Below are 27,274 nucleotides of genomic sequence, written 5' to 3' on the forward strand. Positions count from 1 at the left end.
TCTCTCGCATTGCCCTTATTTATGACCTCTAGATTTCTGTCTCTTAAAATCTTGACTCATTGTAGTTTTTTTACACCAATTTTCCATCAAGTTTCTCTGGCAAATTAACTCCGTTCAATTAAATTCAATAACAGCCAAAAAAAAAAAGAGAAAAGACTATAACTAGTTTCTCTGTTGCTGCTAACAATTTCCGTTAAACGCTGCACTTAAGAAAATGTTGCCGTCAAGGAAGTTGATTATTTTCCGCCAGTTATCTTTGTTCTCTCTCTCGCGCTGTATCACTGTCTCTTTTGCACAATCAAGGCCCTGAGCTGCGGTTTGTTCTTTATTTCTTGTTAAAGCATATACATTTTATTTCTAGCAAATAAATATCATAAGACCGTTGACAGCCTTCGAACAGCGAAAATTCATCTCCGGCTTTGGTTGGCTTTCTTTTCAGCCAGAGCCAGAGCCAAAGCAAAAGCTGAAGCAGCAAGAAAAACTAGTTTTTTCTTTCTTTCTTTCTTTCGTTGGCTAACGTTTTCGGTATTTTCTTTTTGCTATTTTTCCAATAGTTGGTAAAACTCTCAGTACACACTACATACTTGGGCTAAAAACTTTTCTGCGGTTGCACTGCGCCACCAGCAGCAGCAACAGCAGCAGCAGCAACAGCAGCAACACATCAACCAGCATCAGTTGCTGTGGTAGCAAACTCTCGTATCATGTCAGTCAGTCTCTGGTCCATTCGTTTTGGATCTGTCGTGTCTAAAAGTTTTCCATCATAATCTACTTAACTTTTGCTGCAATCAATTGCAGTCTTGTGATGTTGCTATTGTTGTTGTTGCTGTTGTAGCTGTTGTTGTATGTGTCGCCTCATTGCATTTGAATTGCAGAGCCTCTAGAAACTCTGCTCCAGCTCTGCGCTCACCCATACACATATATATGTATATACATATATATCTCCTTTGTATAGATACAATAGACCAAGAAGAGCCTCAAGCGATGTCTGCCTATATTTCCCAGTATTGCGTTAATAGAAAAGTTGTTGGAAGTTTTTGCCGATGCTGCTGCGGATGCTGCGTAGGAAAACGGACGGACCTGTCCCACTGTCAATCAGCAACAGCAACAGCAACAGCAGCCACAGCTGCAGACTTTGCTACAAGTTTTGCTCTAACAGGCACACGAATACAGAGAACGTTATAGATACAATATCTTAAAGATGCATTGAAGCGTAATTGCACTTACCTATCAAAGCAATAGCAAGCTCTCACTCTCCACGCTTTCCTCTCCCTTACTCTCTCTCTCTCTGCCTCTCAATCTGTCGTTCGTTCGCCCTATCTGAGTTGCTTTATCTGTGATTTTTGCTCACAACAACCTCATTTCGTATTGCATCGAAAATGCATTTTACTAACAATTGAAGCTTTTGTGTGCACAGTGTGCGCACAGTGGCACAAATCGAATGTTTAGTAAAGAATTTTTTATGTATATTCATTCGACTCGCACTGAAAAATATGTAGTTATTTAATTTAATATATAATTTATATATATTTTTTAGTTTACAGAATTTTCAATTAACAATTTAAAACTGCGATAAATAGTAAATTAATTATAAAAAAAATATTCAAAGTGACAAATTTTTAAATGATTTGTTTAAATTTTAATATTAAATTAAAGTCGAAGAGGCGATATAAATGTAAATTTTATATACTGAAGATTCAAGTTGATCTTAATATAATAAAATATATATATGAATATTTATTATATTTATTGAAAGCTTTTTAAGAAAATTATTAAAATAAACATCTGTATAATTTTTTTTTTATAATAATTTTAATTCGAAAATATTTGTTATTTAATTCTAATGTTTCTCAGGATTTTTAAATCAATGTTAATTTATTTTTGCAAATTATTTTTGCGATAGCAAATATTATTATTAAATATTTTTAAATGTTATTATACGCATAAATGAATTTATTTATATTTACTTAACATCTTTTAGACATAGTATTTACATGTTTTTAAGAACTCCTTTCACTGCTGTTCGCCTCTGCTATTTTGTATACAAAGTTTTACTTAGAAGCAAAAACATTTTGTTTTCTTTTTTTTTTATTGTTGCAAATGCCAATGCATTGTGCATTGTGCAACGTTTTATAAGCTAGTTAATTTTTGAAGTGCATTTACGAAATTGTGTTTCTGTCGGACTGGGGACTGGAAACTGGGTCTGTGACTGGGGCTGGGCTTGGGTCAAGTTGTGTATGTGTGTGTATGTGTGTGTGTGACGAGGTGTGGGACGAACAGGCCCGCTTTGTACTTAGCTGCGGGCTCACCTAGATGTAACTGCAATTCTCTCCGAGTGTGAGTGCACATCTAGTTTTTTTCCGTATAGGCGCATGCCATCTCGCTTTAAGACTCCATATACTACAATGTGCTGTACTCTCAGCTTGTGCACATTTCAAGATTTAGTTTTCGTTTTAAGACTCGCAATGAATATTTGTTTAGCTGCAGCAGTTAATTGTTTTGAATAGTCATCGGAAGCTGCTGAGCGAGTGCGAATACAAGCGTCTCGTTTGTGCACATAATTGTAATTGATAGTTTGACTTTTACACACACACACACACAGAGGCTCACTCACTCACACACACACACACGCCCATTTGCAGTACAATGTGCATACGCTAAGGGCCTGTTTACGTCTCGTTGTTATTGATGCTGTTTGTTGCAGCTGTAATTGGATACTTAAAATGGGCCAAGCAAAGCCAAGCCAAGGTCTTTATGCAGTCGTGTAATAAAATACTATATGCGCACTCGTGTGTGTGTGTGTTTATGTGTTTGTGTGCTTTGAACTCTGATATTTTCGGTTATGTAGCAAAGCTTAAAGTGCAAGCGCACAGAGCCAATGCTGCGCATACGTAATATCCGTTATATATACACATATACATACACATGTACATATATATGTATATATTACTCATACGCCAATTGCTACAAAACAGCGCAACAAGCAGAGTGAGAGAGGCAGCAAGCAAGCAAGCGAGCGAGCGAGCGAGCGAGCGAGATAGCTGCTCGAAATTATGCGCATCTCAACTGTAAAGTATCTAACAGCACGTTGAAAGTTCATTGTGCGTTGTTGTCGACGCGTTTCTATCGTTAACTCAATCAAATGCGTTTAACTTTTCTTTTCTTTTCTTGCAATTTATTTCATTTTATTTATTTATGTGTTTTACACATTTTTGTTGTTGTTGTTGCTGTTGCTGTTGCTTCTTCTTCTTCATTTTCGCGCTGCAGCGTCGCAGTCGTCAGCTGCGTTGGCAAATTGCGTGTGCTTTTCGTTTCGTTGGCTGCCTTTCGTGTTGTTGTTGTTGTTGTTGTTTCTTTTTGCGTATATCAAGCGTTCAATGCCCGCTGCGTGTGTGTGTCTCTCTCTCTCTCTCTGTCTCTGTCTCTCTCTGTGCTTTTTTTGTTTTTTTGCTGCTGCATTTTTGTTTTATTTTTAACGCATACAATTTGTTTGTAATCTCTTTTGCTGCGATTCGCTTGGCATTTGTTTATGCTAAATGATTTGTCCGTTATACGCGAGAGTTGACTGTATGTTTGGGTGGGGTGGCGGTTGGCCAACGACAATTGCACTGTGAACTCTGTGCGGCGAACGTTCGCTCTCTCCCTCACTCTCGCTCTCTGTCTCTCTCTCACTCGCTCTCTCTTTTTCTCTCTGTGCTCTTACTCAAGGTCAATAAAATAACCTTTTGAGTGATTTATGTTTTGTTGTGATTCGCTTACGCTTCCCTTTTGCGGTTTTCTCCCTTTATGTGTTTTTTTATTTGTGACTGTTAAATAAATTGTTGTTACTTATCTAAGCACGTGTTTGGTGAAATTCTCTCCACATGATATAGTATACACACTTATTCACTTATTCGCTGTAGATAAGAGTGGGAATTCGGTTAGCTTGTTCTAGATCTTGTATCGATATGATTATATGTTCTTAGGCTTATCGAAAGTGAATGTGTTAACACAATGATAAGGTAAATAAGCTATGACTTGTAGATATGTATATGTGTATATATATAGCTATTCATTTCCTGAGCCACATAAATTTGAACGCATGCTAATCAAATAAATAATTTCTATAAATTCTTATCTATGACTAATCAATTTAGCAATCGCATAAATCATTTGCATCTGTTATTATTCTATGATCGATCCGCAGACGGCAAACAATTGTACTAGCATTTAACATAACTACTTACTAGCCAGCTAGTTCACCTATCAACAGTAACTAAAACCAATTGTTGTTAATCTTGTTGAAGTGAATTGCTTATCAATTTATGGAGCTCGTCGTCGTCATTTGCTGCTAGGCCGCGTCGCGCAGTGCATGCCGTGCACTTAATCAGTTTATAAAGAGCTATATATGTATGTATATGTTTGTGTGTATATGTTTGTATATATCTGCTGTTTGTTTATATATAGCTTGTGTGTATAGGGCTCTGACTAAATGGCCAGTGCTTATACAGCGTAAATACTTATATATGCGCGCATACTTACACAGACGGACTGTAAACCACACGTCTCAGGGCTGCGTTTAAGCAGCTTTAATTTCATTTCAACTGGCCCACTACAACAATATTGACAACAACAACAACAACTAGAAAAAGCTGTTTTTGCGCTATTTTTATTTACTTGTGCCATGCGTTTTGCCTTTGCCTTTTGCTCAATGCTTTTGTTTTTATTTTTATTCAATTTTATTTTATTTTCGCCGCTGACTTTGCGGGCTTTTTGCATTTTTACTTTGGCCTGCAAAACTATTTTTGTTTACTATTTACTTTTGTGCCGCCGGCAGCAACAGCAGCAGCAGCAGCAGCGACAGGGAGAGGGAGCGGGGGCAGTGTCGCTGCTTAGTGCGTTGATTTCCCGACCTAGCCGGCGACAATATTTGTTGTGCACTCAACACACACACATACACACACACACAGCAGCAGTAACAACAACGCATTGAAGTCTGTGAGAGAAGGAGAAGGAGCTGAAGCCACAGCAGGCACAAGAGCACAAGAGACAAAGGCCAATGGAAAGGCGTGGTTAGCCATTCGCTCTCTCCTGCTCCGTCTCTCCCTTTCTCTGTCCCTGTCCCTCTTCTCCTCACTCTCTCCCTTGCCTGCTTCCACAAAAGTCACTGTGCCCAGCGCCAAGGCACAGACATACAGCCTAGGCATTATGTGCGGTTCGACTGCACAGTGGTGCGGATTGTGGCAAATAAATTAAAGAATGTAGAAATTAATGCGAAATTATAAATAGATGGAAATAGTTTTAATTATGTGTGGAATGTAGACGAGTTGGAATATACAATTTAGCTGTGAATTGTACTAGAGAAATATAAACAGATTTGCCTTAATTGACTTAATTATGAGCGGAACTTTGGTGAATTATCTTGCCTGCCTGAAAGTTCTTTTTATTTATAAAAAATACATGTTGCCCCATTGAAAGCTCAAGCATAATTCCAAAAATAGCCTAATTAATAAATTATAATTTTATATTAAAAAATACTTATTATATATACAATATATTTTTTACTTATGTATAAAATATATAAAATTATATTTTTATTAAATTTAAATTTAATAATTTAAATAAATTAAATTATTATTATTTCTTTTCAATACGTACTATTATAATAATTAACCCAAAATTCAAATTCTTTCAATTTCACTTGTTAATGGTTTCTTCCCATAGTCGCTTGATCAAAAAATATTTTCTGTAGCCAATTACAATTATTCATGTTTTAGCTTACTTAACATATATTTTTTTTGGTATGCTAATTTCTTTATGGTCATCATTATCATTGCATTTATCTGTTTTTTATAACCTAACCTATTTTATTGCATACCCGTTTCTCTAGCTGAATCCAAATAATCTCGAGTCCTGCTCCTCAAATTGTTGGCAGGCCATAAACAACATTTTTCCTTTGCCATCAACGACGCCTTTTCTCTTTCGAGTGCTTAACATATTTGATTTTATGTTCATTTCTTTTAGTTTTTCCATAACAGCGTTTCCCACGCTGTCTCTTTGTTTATCTGTGTGTATGTTCGTTACTCCAATGACACCACTGTGCCATGTTTCGCTAGCTTTTGCTGCGCCGCTCTTTGCTCCACTCGTTGCTCCACACGCTCTGCGTGCACTGCACTGGCACATAAGTTGCTTCTCGTTGTTGTAGTTGTTTTTGTTGTCGTTGCATGCCACTCGCAATGGCGCAAAAGTTCCTAGACCACTCAAAAAAAAAAAAAAAGAAAAGCATAAAAAAGAACACAAAATTTATATGCGCCGTCGCGCATGCAGTCGCCGCTGACGTCGACAGCGCAGTCAGCGTCGAATGTTGACACGTACAGCGCAGCGTCGCGCCTTGTATGGCTTTCAATGGCAGCAGATTATTAATATTGCAAATGTATGTGCAGCTAGAGAAAGAGAGAGAGAGGGTAACCAATAGACAGAGAGAGAGAGAGGGAGCCAGATCTATGCGACGACGAGCCTATAAATATGTTTTGGCATTAGGCCTAGGCCCGGGCTTTTGTTTATCTGCAGCAAATGTATTTTAATGCTGTCGCCAAGTGCGATCTGTTTTTGGTTATAACTTGGCTTATGGTATGGGTAGAAGACATTGTATGTATATACACAAATATATTTATTTATATATGTATATACAACATTTTGCTAACTTGCAAGAATTAAAAGTATTTGAGGCAAAGAAAAATAAAATATTTTTATATTTAATTCTTTAAAATAAAATTTGATATAAAGTATAACAATATATGTTTATCTAAAAATGTATTAAAAAAAAAAAAACATAAGTTATTAATAAGTATGTATATACAAATATAATTAAATAAATATTAAAAAAATATCAATAAATAAACTAAGTAGAAATGATATCCAAATGTCATTCATATAAATATGAATAAATAAATAAAATATAAAAAATTATAAAAATATGAATATTTGTATATAAATATAAAATCAATATAAATGTTAATAAATAAATTGAGTAAAATTCATACAAAAATAGGAATTTATATTTCAATAATTATTAAAATTTCTTATTGTTTAACATTTTTTCGTGCCGAATGATCAATTAAAAACTTTCTCGATTATTTTTTTTATCAGAAATTTTTATGTTTCCGTAAAAAATTTGTTTCGCAGAGGCTTTCACAGTTCACATAATTTTTGTTTGTGTTTTTTTCTTTCGGTTTTTCTCGAATTTTTTTGGTGTGTGTATATGTGTGTGGAAAATCTGTGCTGCCGTTGACTACTTCAAATAATTGCGAAAAACCAGGCGCAGCAGCAGCGGCAGCGGCAGCGGCTGGCTAGCAACCTGTCTGGCAGCCGTAGGGCAACATCATTATCAAACTTGATTATCATTGGTCTGTGAGCCAACACAACGCACATTGCACTCGGTTTGGAGTGTAACTTCATCATCAGCATGCACAATATCATTATCGGCATAGTCGACGGCGGCGGCTGCTGCTGCTGCTCGACATGCGCTTTGTCTGTTCACTTCCACTGTATGTGGATGCGACCATATCGTGCCTATATGTATGTATATATATATACATACTTTACTTGCGCCTGTGTGTGTATGTGCATATATAAATGTATATGTATGCAGTCTGCGCTGACTGCGCTTCAGAGAGCTGTGTATAGCAATTGAATATTTGCAAGAGATTTCCGTTCATTAAACCCGACAGCGAAAAGCAGAAAAGCACCAGAGCAACGACTGTAGGCGGCCTTTGAGTGTCAGCCTCCCGCTCTCCGTCTCTCTATCGCTCGCTCTCTCTCTCTCTCTATCGCTCGCTCTCTCTCTCTCTCTATCTGTGCTGCGTTCCCTGGTCTACCAGTTGCGGAACTCTACGGCCCTATGTTGTGACCGACCCGGCTAGCTTCTGGCTGCACAGCTCATGATTTGTACTACGTAGTGCTTCGCATTTAATTTTAATTTTTTTTTTACTCTCTCTTTCTTTCTCTCTCTCCCTGTCTTTCTCTCACTGTTTTTTTTTATGCGGCTCTGCGATTTTTTTCTTCTGTTTTGCTTGGAAGCTTTGCTATAATTAAATTCCTCTTTAAAGATGCGCGGCATCGCCCTATCGTATTATTATTGTTATTTTCATTTGTTGTTGTTGCTATTGCTTTGTTTCTTACAAACGTTGGTGCAAAATTTAATTAATGTGGAGGCAGTGCAGAGTCTTCACGACCTACGCGATGCAAAACTCTATAGTTTTGAAAGTTTTAGCTTATGAGCGGGCGAGCGCGCATAAAGTTTGTCTAGGCGAAGAGCACTTAGAAAAGTTGATGTGGGTCGTAGAAGTCAATTTGAAAGTGTTTGCAGGATCCATAAACTTGAAGCGAGCTGAACTGAAAATAAAATAAAAAATTAGAAAGAATGATTTTGATGTTCAATTAAAAGTTGATAATTACTTAATTGATATTTACGCCTATTAAGTTTCTCGTCCAAATGAAACCCAAAATTATAGAGTAAAAAATCTTTTAAAAAAGCGGCTATAAAGAAATATGTTAACGTAATCAAATAAAAAAATGTAATTAAATAAATAAACAAAAAGTAAAAAATGATAAATAAATAAAGTAAAAATAAATAAAATAAAAAGAAATAAAATATAAATACATAAAATACAAATAAATTAAATATAAATAAATAAAACATAAATTAAACATAAATAAATAATATATAAATAAATAAAATAAAAAGAAATAAAATAAAAAGAAATAAAATAAAAATAAATAAAATCAAAAATAAATAAAAAATAAGAAATAATAATAATTAAAAAAGAGTTGAGAATTATATGAAATGTTAATGGAGAGTAAGTTGTCTAAACATTTTGTCTTATATATGAAAAGTAATTAAAGTGGTTTTTCCTAGGTGAAAAAATATACAAGTAATATTATTTGTGCCCATTGAAAAATAAATTTAAAGAAAAACTAGATTCGAATTAAATTAAATATGCATAGAAGGAAATTACTTTAAGATTTTTCAACTTTTATTAATTGTTATAAAATATAAACTTTGCTTGTTAAAAACTCAACAAGTGTTGAGAATAATATTAATTATGCATACAGAGTGCTTGCCTTAACTTATTTAAACTTTTATTGAAGTTCTCTTTTGTCTTAAATGTTTGTGGTTCTTCACTGTAAAAAAAAACTGATTTGAAAGAAATTAAGTATTAAGGAAAAGAGTTGATATGAATATGCATACAGAAGAAAATACTTTAAGTTCTTTATGCTTGTTACTTATTTATTTTAGAACTGAAACTTTGCCTTTTGAAGACTTTCTGTTTAAGGAAAAAACCTCTTTCTTTTGTCTGAAATGTTTGTGGTTCCTCAGTGTATTATTTTTGGCTGAGTTGCTCAACATTTTGTGTAGCATTTCATTAGAACTTCAGTTGAAGCCGCAACTTAAAGTCCACCTACAGACTTTTGTATAAGAGCTAAGCTGGGGCATGTGCCTGAGAGTGTGTGGTTGTGTGTGTGTGCCTGAGTGTATATCTGTGTATGTGTGTGTGTGTGTGTGTTTTTGGGGAGCGGCTAATGCAACTACTATTCTACGTGCGCTGTTCTGGTGGAAATACCTGTCTCATTCTCTTTCTTCCCCTCTCTCGCTCTCTCTCACTCTTTGTGAGCTTTTCCTCTGTAGAGACCTGTGGCAAACTCTTGCTGTTTCTAATTGCCGTGTTATTGTGTGTACATGTACATGCTCTAAGGGGCATGTGCTTCATGTTGCATGTAAGTAACTTGGCTTGCCTTTTAGTTTGCTTTGCTTGCAGCAGTAGCAGCAGCAGCAGCAACAACAACAACAGCAGCAGCAGCTCTTGTTCTGCATCTGGTTCTGGTTGTGGCTCTGGCATAGAGTTTATCATAATACCTTTTAACGCAACTGCGGCAAACGAACGAACGAAGTAACCCACCAGCCAACTTCTAAGCCAAGTTGAAGAATTGACTGACTGTCGGCCGGGCTAGCTGCTAGGCAGCCTCTCTATTTGGCTGGCTGGGCGAGTGAAAGACATGCGGTCCATGTGGCGGATGTATCTTCGTTTTTGGCTTGGTCTCGTTTTTGTATTTGGTTGTTGGCAAGGTAAAATTGCGCTGCTGGAAAAACATGTTTCTTTTCCGTCATGTCTGCCGCCACGCCACGCTACGCCACGCCATTCCACTCGCAATCTGGCAGTGAAAAACTGAAAAACTGCATACAGCTGTGGATAATGATAATAACCATGGCGATGATGATAATGATGATGACAAACAAGCACGCCAACAACTGCTAGCTCCTGCTTCGGCTTCTACTCTCTCTCTCTCTCACACACTCACTCTCTCTTACTCCCTCTCTCTGTCCCTGTTCATCAACTCTGCCTGTTTGGTCGTTATTCGTAGAACATAGCGAACTTGTTTGGCCATTTTCTTTGGCCTCATCTCGTCTGGCGACGGCCTGTTTGGCCATTTTTCTTTCTTTCGCTGTTGTCTTGGCCTTTTCTTTTTTCTTTCCTTTTGCAACAGCAACAGCAGCAGCAGCATGCATTGATGCATTTTTCCTGCTAACAACCAGATGAGACAGCTCAGGCGAGAGGCGTGCGGCTCGTTTGCCTGTTGGTGGCCGGTTTTTGGGCTGGTTTTAAAACTTAGCTGTTTGTACTAAATACCTATGCTCTAAATGCTGTTTGTTTCGCTTAGGCTACTCTGCAATGCGCCCATTGTTGTTGTTGTTATATATGCCGAATGCTCTCTAGCTAAAAGGCAGCCACTTAGCTATCAAATTATTCGAGCACTTTAACATTGCATTAAGCAATCATTATCCCAAATACAGATGTTGAGAGTTTAGATAGTTGAGCAATACATTTTGGGCTGCATGTCGAAAAATAATTGAGATTGTCTATGCATTGCAATTTCAAGTCAATTTTTGTCCAAATTAGTTTCACATTGCGGCTCAAACGAACTGCAACAACTCTAAGCAAATCTCGTTACAAATTATTCTGGAATTTAGCAAATATTTTAATGAAATTTAAGTATAGATTTCATGTTATATATTTTTTTTTTTCTATAAATAAACAAGATAATAAATAATATTTATAGATAGTTTATAGTTTTAAGTTAAGTTTTTCCTAATATTTATATAATTATAGATAGAAGACTATATAAAATAGAGACAACAAAAATAGATATCTAAATGGACTAAAATAAAATACTATGAAAGCATGCGGCACAGTTATATGATTCTTCTACGTGCAGCGCCGCTCTCGGCGATTTTCATTAATGTTAATGAGATTTAGAACGCACTAAAGAGTAACATTTCGCATTTGCAGAGAGCATTGCTTAAGTGTTTCCTGACATTGTGGCCGTCGGACTATTATTCTGGATTATGCGTAAAGTCCATTAAAGAGGTCATCGTAACGGCTTTTAGCATGTTCCACTTCTACATGGAGCAGTGCTCTAGCTACACATGTGTGCGTGTGCGTGCGTTGTCTTTCCCATTTCATTTCATTTCATTTCATTTCACTTTGTTCTTTGCCATTTTTCAAGCGAATCATCAATCACACATCCAAGCTGAAAATGTTAACGAGATGTATTACAGCCCAAGTCCGTAGGCAAGCAAGCCCAAAAGAAAGCTGAAATCAGACAGAGAATTTATCTATCTATATATACATATATATAGAATGCTTTCTACTCTGCTCGTTACGAATAAAAGCATTTGAAGCATTTCCTTAAGCACTCGCTCAAGTTTCATTAAGCAACAGCAAACTGTTAACTGGCCTGGTCCAAAAGGAAAAAAGGCTAAAATAGAAAAGTAAAATAATAAAAAAAAAAGAAAGAAATGCGCAGGAAAAGAAAACTCTATTCCGGCAACGGCTGCAAGCCGAACAAAAGGTGGCCCAAAAGGCTTGTCCACCCGTGCACCCGTGCGGCTTTTCATTATGACGAGTCGGTGCCCCAGGAGGCAGGAGGCGGCGTGGGCGTGTGGGAGGCGTGCGCCTAAATGTACGCTTTATTAAAATCTAATTTCTTATTTATGCAGCCAATTTTCAGCGCTGTGCTGCAAGCGCAGAGAGAGCATTTTAATTAAATTTTTAAAAATTTATTTCCAGCCGCAAATGTTGAAAGAATCACAAATAGCACAAAACGCACCTAATTCAATTTGATGCTTAAGGTTGTTATTTTTCATTAATATTAGTAAATACATATACACACATATATACATATATATATATATATATAGAGAGAGAGAGGGCTAGCTTTTGATATATTCATATTGTTGTTGCCAATTTTAATTGGAATTTCTTCTTCTTATTCTTTAGCTTGGCCTTTTCCTAATTGTATGCCTTTTTCTTATGCCAGCAGCAGCAGCAGCAGCAGTAAACAAATCCAATAAGCATTATGACTTGGCTTGCTGTTTGTTTAGCCAGACTTTTGTCCCATACGGCATCTTAGCCAAAAAATGAAGTCAGTCCCTGTGTGTGTGTGTTTGTGTGGGTATATATAGGCCAAAAATAGCGCTCGCTGCTTTCCCTTAGGGTTTATGGCCCCAACAACTGTCGCGCTAAATATGCCCGTTCTCGGCGTACACCCAGCGCGCCCTCGAGTCTCGTTTGCCTGCCGCCTCGATAGGCAAAAATTTTGCCGCTTTATTGAATTAAAAATTGAAACTCTGCCCAGGCCCAGGCTCAGGCAGCGACAAGCAGCAGCAGACGGAGCTCAAGGCGACTCTATAGCTGCCTTTTCGGAGCGCACATTAAATTAATAAATTAAAATGGAAAGCACTTTGTTTTAGCACTCAAAGCTGCGCTGCCTCTCCCTCTCTCCCCTTCTCTCTGTCTCTGTGCTATGCATTCAGTAATTCGCTAAAATTATTAATTTATGTCATTTAAGAATGTCATTTACTTTGCTTATGAACATTTTTAAATTAGCCGCTCGCACACTCGATAGAAAATGAAGTAAAGGCCACGGCAAAGGAAAAGCGATTTCCAGCGCCGTCTCTCATAATTGAAGCGGCGCGCAGTCACAGTCGAGAAACTCTTAAATCCAGTTGACGGGAGCTTAGGTTTTGCGTCATTTGCAATTTGCACAATGGGCAAACGATTTATTGATTGAATAAATACAGTATTTATATACGCAATGAAATTGGCTTTTGGCTTGAACTTTGGTAATAATATTAAATTTATTTATATTTTATCTAAGCATAATTTGATGTACACAAATATTTATAAAAACGTTTGAGTTGATTTGAATGCAGAGTATGCATGAACATACAGGATAGAATTATAGAGAAATAAAATAAAAAAGTTTGAGGAGTCAGTTAGTAAACTGAAAATACTTTAATTCATATAAATTAAAATAATAAATAATAAATAAATATAATAGTATATAATATAAAATACACAATTTTTTTCAAATTAAAAATAATTTGAAACATACTCATTTAAATATTAATATTATTTATTAGTCGGTCAAAAAAATCTTTTTGAATTCCTGAATAAATTAATAATTTAATAATTAACAACAAGCAATAAATCAGTGAAAAAGAGCTTTCAATTAATATAATTAATAAATGAATAAAAAAAATAAATATGAATATATTCTATATGAATGTATGAGTAAAGATAAAGTAATAAATTAAAATATAATAACAAAAATAATTAATATGATTTATTTCATATATATTTTAATATATGACTTATATGAAAATTATTAATAACATATATTTATTCCTAATAATTTCAACTCATGCCCACTGTGCACGCAGCCAAGTCCTTCGGGCAACGTTTTTCGCTTTCTTCGCTGGCTGCTGCTGCCGCCTTTGCTTCCTAATAGATTTTGTATTTTGATTGATTGCCTCGCTTATTCAATTGTTGTCCCCACCCAGCGCCCCAGCGTCACCAACATTTGAAGCTGCCAGCGTTGCTGCCTCCTCCTGCTGCTCACACAGAGAGCGAGAAAGAGAGAGAGAGAGAGAGAGCGAGAGAGGGAGAGAATACGAGTCGCGTCTGCGCTGGGATATGAACCGTGTGATTGTTTTACTTAGATGGGCGACCCACGCTCAGCTGTTCCGACTGGATTTAACTGCATTATTAGTTAAATCTGTAGCATAAATTTCAATATCGATGCGGCTCATGGTTCGTTTGGCGCTTGGCTGGCTGGCTGGCTGGCTGTTGGCCCCAGGCTGTTTCCGAGGCGACAACCTAAATGAATTTTAATGCCATTTAAAGCGACTTTCATATGCTGCCTGTCACCTAATTCTCCTACTGTTGTTGCTGTTGTCGGTGTTGTTGTTGTTGTTGGTGAAGCCTTAGCAGTGTGTGCACACTGTGTGCAGTGGTCGAATACGTTTGATGCGCACTGTTGCATAAAAGCCGATCCATGTGCCCTACTATGAAAAGGCAAAGCTCTCGCCGTCTGTCTCACACACTCTCTTTCTCTCTATTCCCCCTCTCTCTCTCTCTCTCTCTCACTCGCTCTGTCCATCTCAGCAGCACGAGAGTTGCCAACTAGTCGCCATGTAAACTAATGCGAGCAAAGCTTAAACGCATGCCACGCCCATATATACACAAAGGCCCAGCCAATATAGTCCAATGGCATTTGACCGAATCGCCGTCGTCGATGCCAGATACTTCATGTCACGCAAAGCTCTTTGACCGGCTATAGATACTCCCAAAGGTAGTTAGCTACCTCATGAGTGGTGCATGGATATTGCAAAGCTTAGCCTCAGGTGTTGCCTTTGGCATTGGCAGGTGCATCGAATTGAACTTGCAGCAGACCAATTAACGGCAACTTTATAATTTATGTGCGTTTCGGCTTCATGGCCAAGTTAATTAGCAAATTAATAGCGGCCTAAAACCCCAGAGCGACTAAAATGTCAGATTCTCCACAGAGTCGGAGGAGAATATTTAATTGCTAGTTGCATTGCATTACTAATGCATTGCTCTAAGAGGATGTGCGCTAATGAATGATTAAGTGGTGATACAGGGAAGTTAAAATACGAGCTAGGTAGACAAATTAAATGCAGTAAATAGACAAATTAGGGTATATAAAACATTAGAAATATTATAAAAAATATTAAAAAATGATTTTTTATTGTAATTGTTTTAATTAATTTTAAATTGAGTCTAAATTTTATCTCAAAAAATGTCCATTTTTTTTATATCATTTTTAAATATAATTATTTACATATAGAAAATGGATGAAAATTATTATATATTTACTAAGGAAATTTAAAATATTTCTATACCATTTTTTCCCCATTTTTTTTTGCAAACTATTTTTCCACTTAAAAATAAAGTATTAATAAAAATATTACAAATTAATTTTCAAGGAAATTTTTTAATATTTTATAAAACCTAAATTGCGCTTAGCAATATTTTCTACAAAGACCGCAAATTTTATTATATTTGTATAGGTTTTTTATATACATATAAATATATACAATAAATATAATTCAAACAGTTTTTCCTTTTATTTCTTATATGCCAACACCTTTTTATTCTTTATTCCTTTACACGTATTCAATATTCTGGACCCCTACACAATCTAGATTTGATATAGTTAGTAAATATGTATATATATGCTGATGTATGTTAACAACTCGTTTGTGAGATTAACACGCAGCGAGGGCTTAAGCAAGAACAAACACTTTACTATGCATATAATGTTGAGGTGCTAAGGGGCGGGGCATTACGGGGCGTGTCCGCCTTTGATGATGTTGATGATGATGATGATGGCAATGCCTCGGTAAATCGCATTTCATGCTCCGGCTTCATTGCTGGGTGCTAAAAAGGCGAATGCCCCCAACTAAAGAAACGAATAGGCATTAGGCAAAGGTGAGAAAGAGAGAGAGAGATGGGAGTGTGGGAGAGGGAGGGAGCTGTTGTTGGCTGCTGGCCGTAATTTATGCGGTTGCAACGGTGACTGCCGCTAGTGCAACAACAACAACAACAAAAACAACAAATAATAACAAACTAACATATCCGACCATATTTTCACTCAGTGTGCATTTTTTAATAAGATTTCTTCAAGCAGACGACGTCTCAAGACAGCTGTGTACGTGTCTCGGCATATGTGTGTTTGTGTGTGTATCTTCATCTTTTGCTTGGCAACATTTGTAATGTTTCGTTGCATTTTGCAACGCGTCGTTGACGTCGGTGTTAATAAAGATTCACCCAGCTAACCATGCGGGGGGCCTTTAGGCAACCCACTGGGCTGCAGTTGCACCTGTGCTGTGCGGGGGTGTGGGGGGAGGTGGAAAAGTGGGCTGAGATGGTGTCTGCCTGGTGCTTGGTGCTTGCTGCTTGGTGCCTGCATCGGGTCCGTCTATGGGTGGCCTACTTAATTTATGAGACGCGAGAATTTGCTGCGCTGGCAAACAACGCAGCAGCAAACGCGAAGAAGCAGCAAAAAAGCAGCCAAAGCATAGCGCAATTTGTAATTAGTGTAGGTACATGGCACAAAATCTGTTGCTAAAGAAAATGCATCCAACAGATACTTAACGCTCTAAGACGGCAATGACGTCGTCGACAACAGCAGCAGCAGCAGCAGCAATAACAGCAACAACAACGATGACAGCAGCAACAACAGCGACGACAACAGTTGCAATAATTATGGGCTGCAAGGCGACATCATGTGATTGACCGCATTAGAGAACAGACGAAAGCAGTTGTCGACGGCAATAGAGATGGACAGTTGGAGATGTTGAATAGTAAAACGTAAAGTAGGCAAGAGAAGGCAGCGCCGAGAGCATAAGGTATTCAGATTTTAGATGGGAATGAATGAGTAAGTCTATTAAGGTTTAATAAAAAAATGAATAATATAAATATAAATAATATAAGAAATAAATTAAATAAATAAAAAAATAAATAAATAAATAAATAAAAAAAAAAAAAATAAAAATAAATAAAATAAAAAATAAAATAAATAAATGCAAAAAAATTAATACAAAAAATAAAATAAAATAACCAAATAATAAATAAATAAAATAAAAAAGAAACATATATAAAGCAAATAAAAATATAATAAAAATAAAAATAAATAAACATTTTAAAAAGGTTTAAGAAATGAATAATAATTAATAAATGAAGAATATTAAAAGGAAAAAAAAAATATATTAATTTACTCATTAATAATTTCAATAAAATTGAACTGAGCATCACACACATCTTCATCTGGCATAAAAGATTGAAAGATTAAAAAATACCATAAATAAAAAATGCTTAAAATAAATAATACAAAGCAATTAAATTCCGTAAAAAAATAAAAATAAAATATACTAAAATAAATAACATAAATATAAATCTTATAATTATATAAAACTGTCGCTTAAACATTAATGCGAAAAAATAGTTTCATAATATAAAGTTACAAAAAATGTATTAAACAATATATCAAATTATTATATACATATAATATGTTGATTTTATAAAAAAGCCTAGACAAAAGTAAAATATTACAAATTACAAACAGATTACGGTTTAACTTATTTATGTAGCCCTAAAAGTAAAGCTAGGCCATATTAGAAATGTATTAGAATATTAAATAGAAGCCCGGGCTAAAGCTCTGGCAATCAGGTATGCAAGGAATTAGAATAGCATGTGCTTAATAGCTAAATTTGTGGATTAATAAATAAAGTTTTGTGTGTATGCAAATTAAATGAGAGGCAGACCACAGGCACAGGCTAACACACACACATACATGTGTATTTATGAAGTCAAGCCAAATAAAGGCAAAAGTTGAGTTGAGCAATTGAGTTGAATCTCTCAAGGGTTTTCGATGAAACATAAATGAAGCGAAGCACACTTGGCTGGCGTTAAAATTTAATTTGTGAAGCTTCGCACAAAATACACACATACATTTGTTTGTATGTAGTATGTGGGTGCGGATATACATATAAATCCAGCCAAAAGCTAGCTTAAGTTGATTGAATACGTTTTTCTTTTTGTCTGCTGCCTTTTGAGGGATTTTCTAATTAAATGTCACTTCATGTTTTGTGACATTTGAGCATCAAAATATTTTGCATAGTTTGCCCCGCTGGCTATGTCATTGTTAGCCGCATCCTTTAACGCAGAGATGTAGAAGTAGATAAAGAGACAGAGAGAGCGAGAGAGAGAGAGACGTAGAGAGATAGTGAGATAGTCTATTCAGGGCAGTATATGTCCACGTCATCATATGATATGACATAGATGTTGCGCATAAAGGCTGAAGAAGAAGAATGGGAATGGGAGTGGGCATGGGCGTGGCTCAAACCTGTGCCAACATTTTGTCACTTTTTTGCCAGTTTTTGTCATCTGCTGTTCATTGTATTGTCTATGCCATTTGTGACTTGTTTATTGTGTGTGCTCTCTTTCTCTATGCCTCTGCTGCTGCTGCTGCTGCGGCTGCTGCTGTAATCCGTAATCCTTCTGCTTTATTGTGCATTTACATATCAGTCTGACTCGTTTGTTTGGCATCGGACGACAGTTGTTGCTGCTGTTCTGTTTTCTGTTAGATAGCAGTTCATGGAGGTTATCGCTTTTGTCCAAACAAAAAAGTATAAAAAAGGACTTTGTAATAGATACAGATGGGTTTCGTTGTAAATAATGTGATAACTCTAAAAATTCCAGCAGCACTGTGACCTAAGAAAACAAAAATAAATGTTGAATGTGTTTAAAGTTTGATTAGAATTCAATTGAAATAAAAATGTGTATAAATATATACAGGAATGAGAATATATATGCATATATATAAATATATAATGCAAAAAAAGGTTTTCATATATGTATCTACTAGACTTCAACTTATTTCTTGGACTTTGTGGAAGTGATCCAAGACAACCAAAATAAATATTATAAGTATTTCAAAGTCGGATTGGTTAAAACTCAATTGTAGTAGTAACGTGTATAAATATGTACATAAATAAAAATGAAAAATAAAATATGTACATATAAATAAAATATTCAATCAACAAAAGTTTATTTCTTCAAGTTATTTTTGCAATTATGTTCTAAAAGTATTTTCGTTCGACTTTCTCTTGATGTACTTTCCTAAGCTTCATCAATTTTATATATATTTATTTATTTTCTAACGTTTATTTACAAATAATAATTTATATAAATATATATTTTTCCACTCAGCTTCAACTTATATCAACAATTATTTTCTCATAGTATTTTCGTTAGACTTTCTGTCATGAACTTCTTCAATTCGAAATAGTATATCATTTATTTTCTCACAGTCTAGTTATTAGAAATGTATTAGAACTAAGCTCCTCTTGACTGGTACGCCCAAACAGCTCGCATAATTGCTGCATCATCTTCGAAAGTTGTTTTTGCCCATAAACCTGCCACGCCCAGCCCAATCAATGATGTGAAGAGGCAGCCGCCAGTTAGCTTTATGCTATGGCCAAAAGTAACTTTCAATTTATTTTGCTTCAGCAATTCCATGTGCACTTCAGACACACACACACACACACATACATATGTAACATATATATATGTAATATGAAATAGGCAATTTTGGCCAAACAAGAAAAAAGAAAAAGTTATATATATCCATTCGGTTATTACTCACACAAAAGGCTGCCTATAATTCTGAGTTGTCAGCGTCTGTGGCAAGTTTTTTTGGATGGAGGCGTTATAGTTTATGCTATTGTTGCCATTGTCGCGCATAGCGAACATAATTTTAATAGGTCATCATATTAAGGGATTTTGTGCAATTTGTTCCCACACACACACACACACACACACATACTAGAGTTTCCTTGTTGTATATATATGATTTGAGTGAAGGCTCTGGCTGCTATTTGTATTGATTGTGTGGAGGCTGCTCTAGCTGCAGCCCTCTCTAGCTCTGTCCTGCTCTGGCACAGCCTTTTGGGCCTCTCACTCTAATTATGGCTCTGTCTGGTTATTGGCCATTTGCCACGAGCTGACATGTGCGTTTAATTGCGTTTCACTTATTTGACACAAAATTAATACGGCACTCGGCAATGGTTGGCTTGCTGTGTGTGTGTGTGTGTGTGTGTATGTGTGTGTGGATGTGTACGGATGTGGTTGTCTCTGTATGTGTTATGTAAGCATCGTGTGTGTGTGTGTGTGCATTGAGGTGTTTCTAGAGAGCAACAACAACAACAATAGGCTCAAAAGTTTTAGCTCTACCCTTTCCGGGCTCAGGGCTCGCCCACATAAGTATGCTATAATTTCGGGCATATGTCCATTGTTTTAGCAGGAGCAATTATTAAGGGCTGCCCCCTTTAATCCTCGCATTGTGCTGCTGTGTGTGCTAGTGCATGTGTGCGTGTGGATAATTAAATATTTCTGCAACATTTGCGTTTTGTTTGTGGAATTGCTGTTGCTGTTACAGTTGTTAGTTGTGCTTTGTGCTGGATTTTATGGATTGCCCCAAAAGTTTTCATTCTATTTATATAACAATTTAAGACTCTATGACAGCTGCAAGTCAACATTTATAATTAAGGAGATTAAAAGTTAAATTTAGATGAATATATATCTATATATAAATTGTTTGATATATTGTTTTAATGGCTGTAATTGAGAGTTAAGCTATATATTACAGTCAAGTCAAGCTAATGGCTGAGTAATTTATATACGTTTAGCTTGAGTTCCTTTAAGCCCGCTGACAGCTTGACAAAGTCTTGCCTTAATTTTTTTTCACGTTAATCTTGCCTGTTCGAAAGTGATTTCAAGCGCAACAACAAATGTCACTAAAAAAAAATACGAAAAAAAGGAAAATAAAAAAAAAGACCTTTTTAAAGTGCACAAGAAAATCGTTGCCTTTGGGGGCCAGTTGGTAAACATAAATCAAATTATGTGCTCGGCTAACGCCCGGCTATAAAATCTGCCCAAATGTTATTAAGTGCGGCCCAGGGACATTCATCAGTAGTCCCGAGGACCGAACAGGAGCGCTTGTTGACCATTTGGGTTTGAGGCTTTTGTAGTCCAGTATTTTATGTTATTAATATTAATATTATTATGTGCACAAAGTTGTTGTTGTTGTGCCTTCCGAGAGACAGTGTGTGTGTGTGTGTGTGCTTGTAATTACGCACTTTAATGAGTTTTCCCTTTGACCGCCCCCCAGGGCAACAACAGCCTGTGCGTTCGTAACGCTACAGCTGGAAATGTGTCAGGTGTCGGCCGGTTGGGCTTATAAAAATACAGACACACACTCACACACACACTGTTACAATGCTCTGACAGGCATTTTGCCAGCGGGATAGCAGCAGCAGACAGCTGCGTGTATTGCACATGTGCATAATTAATTTTAAAAATTAATTTCCATCGTATAACTTTCGCTCAGAACTTTTCTTTCATCTGTTTGTGAATGGGTTATAGTAAATGGGAAAATAACTGGATATGCATAGTTAAGGATTAAATTGCCCATCTTTAATATTCATTTTGAATGCTAAACCCTTCGTGCATTCACTTCTAAATTACTCACAAGTTTCTCAAAAGTTCGTCTCAACTTGCGTCACTGGAACTTGAGTGAGTTTTGAGAACTAATTGCAAAGTGATTTTCTCTCTTTCTCTGGCAATTAAAATGTGTTAATGAGCATTGCGCGCACACATGTTGCTAGGCTGGCTTGGGGGTGTGGGTGGTTGGGTTAAGTAAGTAAACTTAAAACTCTGATTGGATTTCTGTTGAAGAGTAACAGCTCACAGAGCCCCTCACAGTGGGGCTAAATTGCAAAAACCGCATGAGTGAACGATGAGTGAGCTGTGCTGGAAAACTGGGGGAGATACGAAGTCTAAACACACTTGCTGAAAAGTTAACTCAACTTTGATAAGTCAAATTAAGTTTATGACTAAAGTCAACGATTTGTGGGAGATCTAAAATAATACTTGCCAAAAACGAGCTCAACTGCAAAGTAATTGAATTTGCATATTATTTAGTATTTATTTGAAGTAATAGTTTTAGTTTTAAACAATTTTTAATAATTATGATGTCAATAAATGTGATGCTGAAGGAAATGTAAGGAAATTGGGAGAGATATAATGACTAAATGCACTTGCTAAAAAGTTAAAAAAAAAATACTTTTCATAAACTAAACTTTAGCTATTAACCTGTTTATATAAATATATAAATTTATATATATCTCCTAGTGTTTGGTAAAAACGAGGTTGAGCTTAATATTTTATTTTATTATTATTATTTTTTTTTTAATTTTAAAATATAAAATTTAAATATATATAGACAACCTCAGTGATTTTTAATGATGAAAAACCTGAGTAAAGCTGTGGGCAGCTATAAAGACTAATACATAAAATTTACTAAATTTTGATAACTAAAGCTAAACTTATGTTAAATATTAATATATTTAATAATACGTCTACTAGAATTTAAAAAAAAAATTAATCTATTTTATCTAGCATAATTCAGAGCTTTAAATTCTTTTCTTTTTAGCTATAATAAAAAATTCCCAAAAATTATGCGCCGTGTCGTCCATAATGACGATAATTTGAAAGTTCTTTTTCTTTTTAATTTTAATAAATTTCTAAACACCTTCAGTGAGTGTATTAAAATAAAATTATGCGCTGTGGGTGGCCGTAATGATGATGATGGTGATGAAAGTAATAATGATGATGCTGACGAAACTGTTTCCACAGCGACAACACCTGCCTTTGGATTTGGAGTTTGGCTGGCGGTGTCTTTGGTGGTGTTGGCGGTGTTGGTGATGTTGGTGATGCTGGTGGTGCTGGTGGTGGCGGCTGATGTTTGCAGACGACAACTTGACGTGAGAGTGTTGTGCTGCTGACTAGAAAATGGCATTTTAGGCGGAGTGAAAGCCAGTCAGCCACCCAGTCAGTGAGCGAGTCAGCCCGTCAGCAATGTTTCTCGACTTGGCAGTCGTCTGCACTTGATGTTTGTTTTTCCTGCTGCCTGCCATAAACGGGAAAGCACAAAAAAAAAAACAAAAAAGGAATGAAATAAAAAATAAAACTCCTCACGTCTTCGTCTCGTATGACTACGATGAAAATTGACGTATAAAGTCAACGCGACCGTCAACAAAAGTCTCTCAACGCATGACAGCATTTTTAAGGCCGAGATGTCAGCTATTCTCTCTCTCACTCGCACTTGCATTCTCTATCTGTCTCTTAGCAAACCATACAATTCGTACTTCCATCCATCCATTACAGTCCATACCACGCCATACAGCATCATCATCATCATATGACCCCCGTGTGTGTGTCACGTACAGCATTTAGCATTTATTGTGCCGCTTCATGAGTTTCTTTTTTTTTTTTTCCTTTTCTGTTTTTGCTTTGTGAGACACAAAAAATTCAATTGGATTTTCTTTTATTTTCTCTTTGTTTTTTTTTTTTTTTTTTTTTTTTTTTTTTTTTTTTTGCTCTATTTGAGCAAGACAATATATATATAGGTGTAATATCAAAAGGCAACAACTGTTGGCAGCATAGAAATTATTATTGTTATTATTATTATGATGAGACCACAAACGTCTGTGCGCTGCAAAGCAGGCAACAGTTTTTTTTTGGCTAAGCATAACTTGATTAGAGAGCGTAACGGATTTAGTTGACTTAAAGGTGTTGAACTCAGCTCATAGGAAGACATCATCAATGGCAAAGTGAATTGCAAATGTTAAATGTCTTTAAAGAATCTATTTCCTTTTATAGCTGCATTATTATGTTGGAAAATTCCTTTTGATTGCCAGCAAAAGATGTGCAAAATACTTTGCCTTGGCCCGCATATTAAGTTTTTGTTGTTGTTGCTATCGTTCGCTGGAAATCTTATAAATTTCTACACAGAATGCACATTTAGTTGGAAAAAAAAAAAGAGAACATCGCATATGCAATTCATTTGCCAGCATGCTGAATGCAAGACAGAGAGATGGAGGGGAGTGAGTGAGGGGGAGAGTATGAAAGAAATATAAAGCTCTTACTTTATATCTTGATGATTTGTGGTGCTGTTTTTCTCATTGCCAGAAAATTAGAGAATTGGCACACACACAGACATGCAAACACTTGAAAGTGTGCGTGTGTGTGAGTGTGGAAAGCTAAAAGAAATTAGAAAGCAAACCGGTTGCCCGAGTGCCAGTGTGCTGGCATTTATATGCAAGTTAATTAAAACCAAACTAGTTACGATGCTGCGTTGCCGTTTTGAAGTATTTTTTTTTGCGTTTGTCTGAAGAAAAAGTCATTAAAAGCTGATGCCAAGTGCGCGCATACAGTGCGTATGATTGATAATGAGTTTTGCAGCCAGACGGAGTTCGAGACATCGTCGTTGTTGCTGTTGTTGGCTGAAGTTGGTGTCGAGTCGAGTCGAGTCGAGTTGACTTGAGTCGAGTCGAGCCAGTGCCAATACGTTGTCTACTGACTGCTCAGATGGATGTCTTCATCTGTGGGCTCTGGGCGCTGTGGCATGCAATGCTAAGAATTTACAATGCTTGTAACGGAACTTATTATTTCATTGCCCCCTACAGCTGCTCGTTGCCTGAAGGCAGCAATAGCAGGCTGCTGCTGCTACTGGCTGCTGTCTGTCCGTGTCTGGCAGTTCACAGCATGCGGCAGTCCGCCCGACCGACCGACAGACAGCCCTGAACTGTCGTCTTTAGCGTATTCTGGTCATGTGTTGTGTTGTGTGCTGCTGTCTCAACGCAACCTCCGGTTCACACTCCCATAGAGCCATGAGCATGACAGCGTCGTTGGTGTGTGTGTGTGTGTGTGTTTGTTTGTGTGCCCTGTCTGAGCAGGAATCAAATCTTGGCTTATATATAGTGTTCTCTCTACCTTTTTATTGCACACTTGTCATACCTGCACCGCAATTTGTATGGCAACATTGAAAGCTGAAAGCTGAAAGCTTGGCATTCAAGCAGTTATGTTAGTTCAAATGTGAAATATGCATGCAATTGGTTTAGTTGAACATTTCTAATTTTTGGTGTGCCATTTGTGAGTGTGTTGCTGTTGTGTTTGGCATTCGCAATTCCATCTGATGAATTCATGAAACTCTTGCGACAGACTGCCAAAAACTTTTGCGTACTTTTTGCCTTCGTTTGATAGATGAAATTTTTCGTATATATGCTGCTGAATATATTATGTACAGATGGTTTTGGGCAGAGGGAGGTGGCTGGACGTAGTAGGTGAAACATGAAAACTTAATGCATTAGTCGGACACAAATGTCGAAAGTTTATTGTAAGGCTCTGCACACATGTCCGGAAAGTCAATGCTTAAAGTTGAGAGGAATGGATTCGTATGCTAAGATAACTTGGCCATGGCTGTGAGTTTTGCGATATATGCGAACAAAGGTTAGCTCGGACAGGGACAGCAGCAGCAATGTGAGGCTGATTACAAAGGTTCTGCATTAGTTTGCATTTGTAGAGCAAACAAAAGTTTCTTTGAAAAGGAACAGAATTGTCAATGGTAAAGATGTTCGGCTAGAAATGGAAATGAATTTAGTCGTCAAATTAATTCATAACGTCCCGTTTGAAGATTGCATTTTTATATTTATTTAGCCAAAAGTGTGATTTCAAATTAAATATTGGTTATATACTTTATTTCTATTATATTTTAGTATATTTAATTAGCACTAAATATTTCTAGAAAATTTGCTATACATTTTATATATATATATATATATATATACAACAATATTCATAAATTTAGCAGTCCTCTACGTAAAAAAAAATATTTGCAATTCCAATGAATTTCAATCGGTATAAAATATATTATTAACTATTGATACCTTTTCATTTAAGGACAATTTTTATTCTTTGTATTTTTACTATTTTTATTCACAATTTCTAGGAACGCGCGATTTTCAATTCAGTTCCCAAAATCCATCAAAAAGAAAATTAATTCAGTGATTTTTCGAAATTCTCTTCATTGCATTCAATTCTAAACAAAATTTGGGAATCATTTTGTTTTTCAATGGAAAAATTTCATTTGATTTATATTTTTTTTCTAGTGCAACGCTTCTATTTTTATGAACTCAAATATATATACCATATAAACATTGCGTTAATAGAGAAATAAATTATTATGCTACTATAGTCATGTAGTTCAGATTTTTAAGGTTTTTGTTGAAGTGAAGTCCGAAATAATAGATTAGTGTCCCATCAACAAAAAAAAAAAAAAAAAAAAAAAAAAAAAAAAAAAAAAAAAGTCTTAAATTTTATTATATGTCATATTATATATATATCATATTATATATATATCATATTATATATATATCATATTATATATAAAAAACTTATTTAATTTAATAAATAATTAAAACTATGTAATTATTAATTAAATGAAACCATAGTTCATTTTCTTCAATGGGATCAGGTTATAAAAATATAGAAGCACCTGAAAAAATTCTATACATTTCTCTAATAAGATTTCCATTATTTAACTGAAAATATTTTCTAATATTTTGCTGCATTTTCTAACTGTAAAATATAATTAAATGTATCCCTATATGAATTCTCTCAAAATTCTTGTATATGTTTTTTCTCTCCTTGATTCTTTATCCACACCAACAAAACTTTATTTTACTTTGTCATACATTTCCATAGCAAAAATATCAAACGAAGCAACATTTCATAAAATACACTCCGCAATAAGTTTTGAACATAAACTTTAGTTGTTAAAATCAACTTTAAATATTTGCAAAGCAGTCTGGTGCCTTTTATATTTATAGCAGTCGGCGGGCGTCTTTCTTTCATTTTTGAAGGCGACTGCTACAAGCTGTTGCAGTAGTTGGATTGTCACACCTGGACAGCGCAATAGATTTGCATATTTAGAAACAAAACATGGAAAATATGCATGCAAATAATTGGGCGTGGCAGCCAAGGGGGCCGGCTGGAGCATTGGAGGACTGGCTATCAGTGAGGCTCTTGTTGCTGTTGTTGTTGTTGTTGTTGTTGTGCCGAGTATCATGTCAATGTAAAGTGCACGCGGGCAGCCAAATTATGCGCATTTATTTAGTCGTTAATGCTTTTTACATTTTGCGAGCGACCCGCATAAGACAAAGTCAGGCAACACATAGACAGATAGAGAGAGGGAGAGAGAGCGAGGGAGAGATAGAGATGGGTAGATAGACGGACGCTATGCTATCTCTAGGCAGAGTTGCCGTTACATGGGGAATTAGTGCGCATAATTTCATAAACAGCAACAGCAACAACTGCTGGAGCTGTTGCTGGCAGCCATCGCGTTGGCCTGTGCAAATATTTTGGAGCCCTGTACTCTCCGACTGTTGCTCCTTGGGGAAATGTTGTTTGCTGCTGCTGCTGGCAAAAACCATTCAGAATCACATGCGAAGTCTGCATATAAAGCTATGCTG

General features: G+C 36.0%; 1 protein-coding gene across 8 annotated transcripts in view; it reads left to right on the forward strand.

Moving 5' to 3' along the window:
• The window catches only part of LOC6582879 (poly(rC)-binding protein 3), a 115,030-nt gene that overhangs the window by 60,645 nt on the left and 27,111 nt on the right, over positions 1-27,274 (forward strand). The gene's annotated exons all lie outside the window — the stretch shown is intronic.

Source organism: Drosophila mojavensis, unplaced genomic scaffold (genome assembly GCF_018153725.1).
Source record: "Drosophila mojavensis isolate 15081-1352.22 unplaced genomic scaffold, ASM1815372v1 contig_74, whole genome shotgun sequence".
NCBI classification, from domain to species: domain Eukaryota; kingdom Metazoa; phylum Arthropoda; class Insecta; order Diptera; family Drosophilidae; genus Drosophila; species Drosophila mojavensis.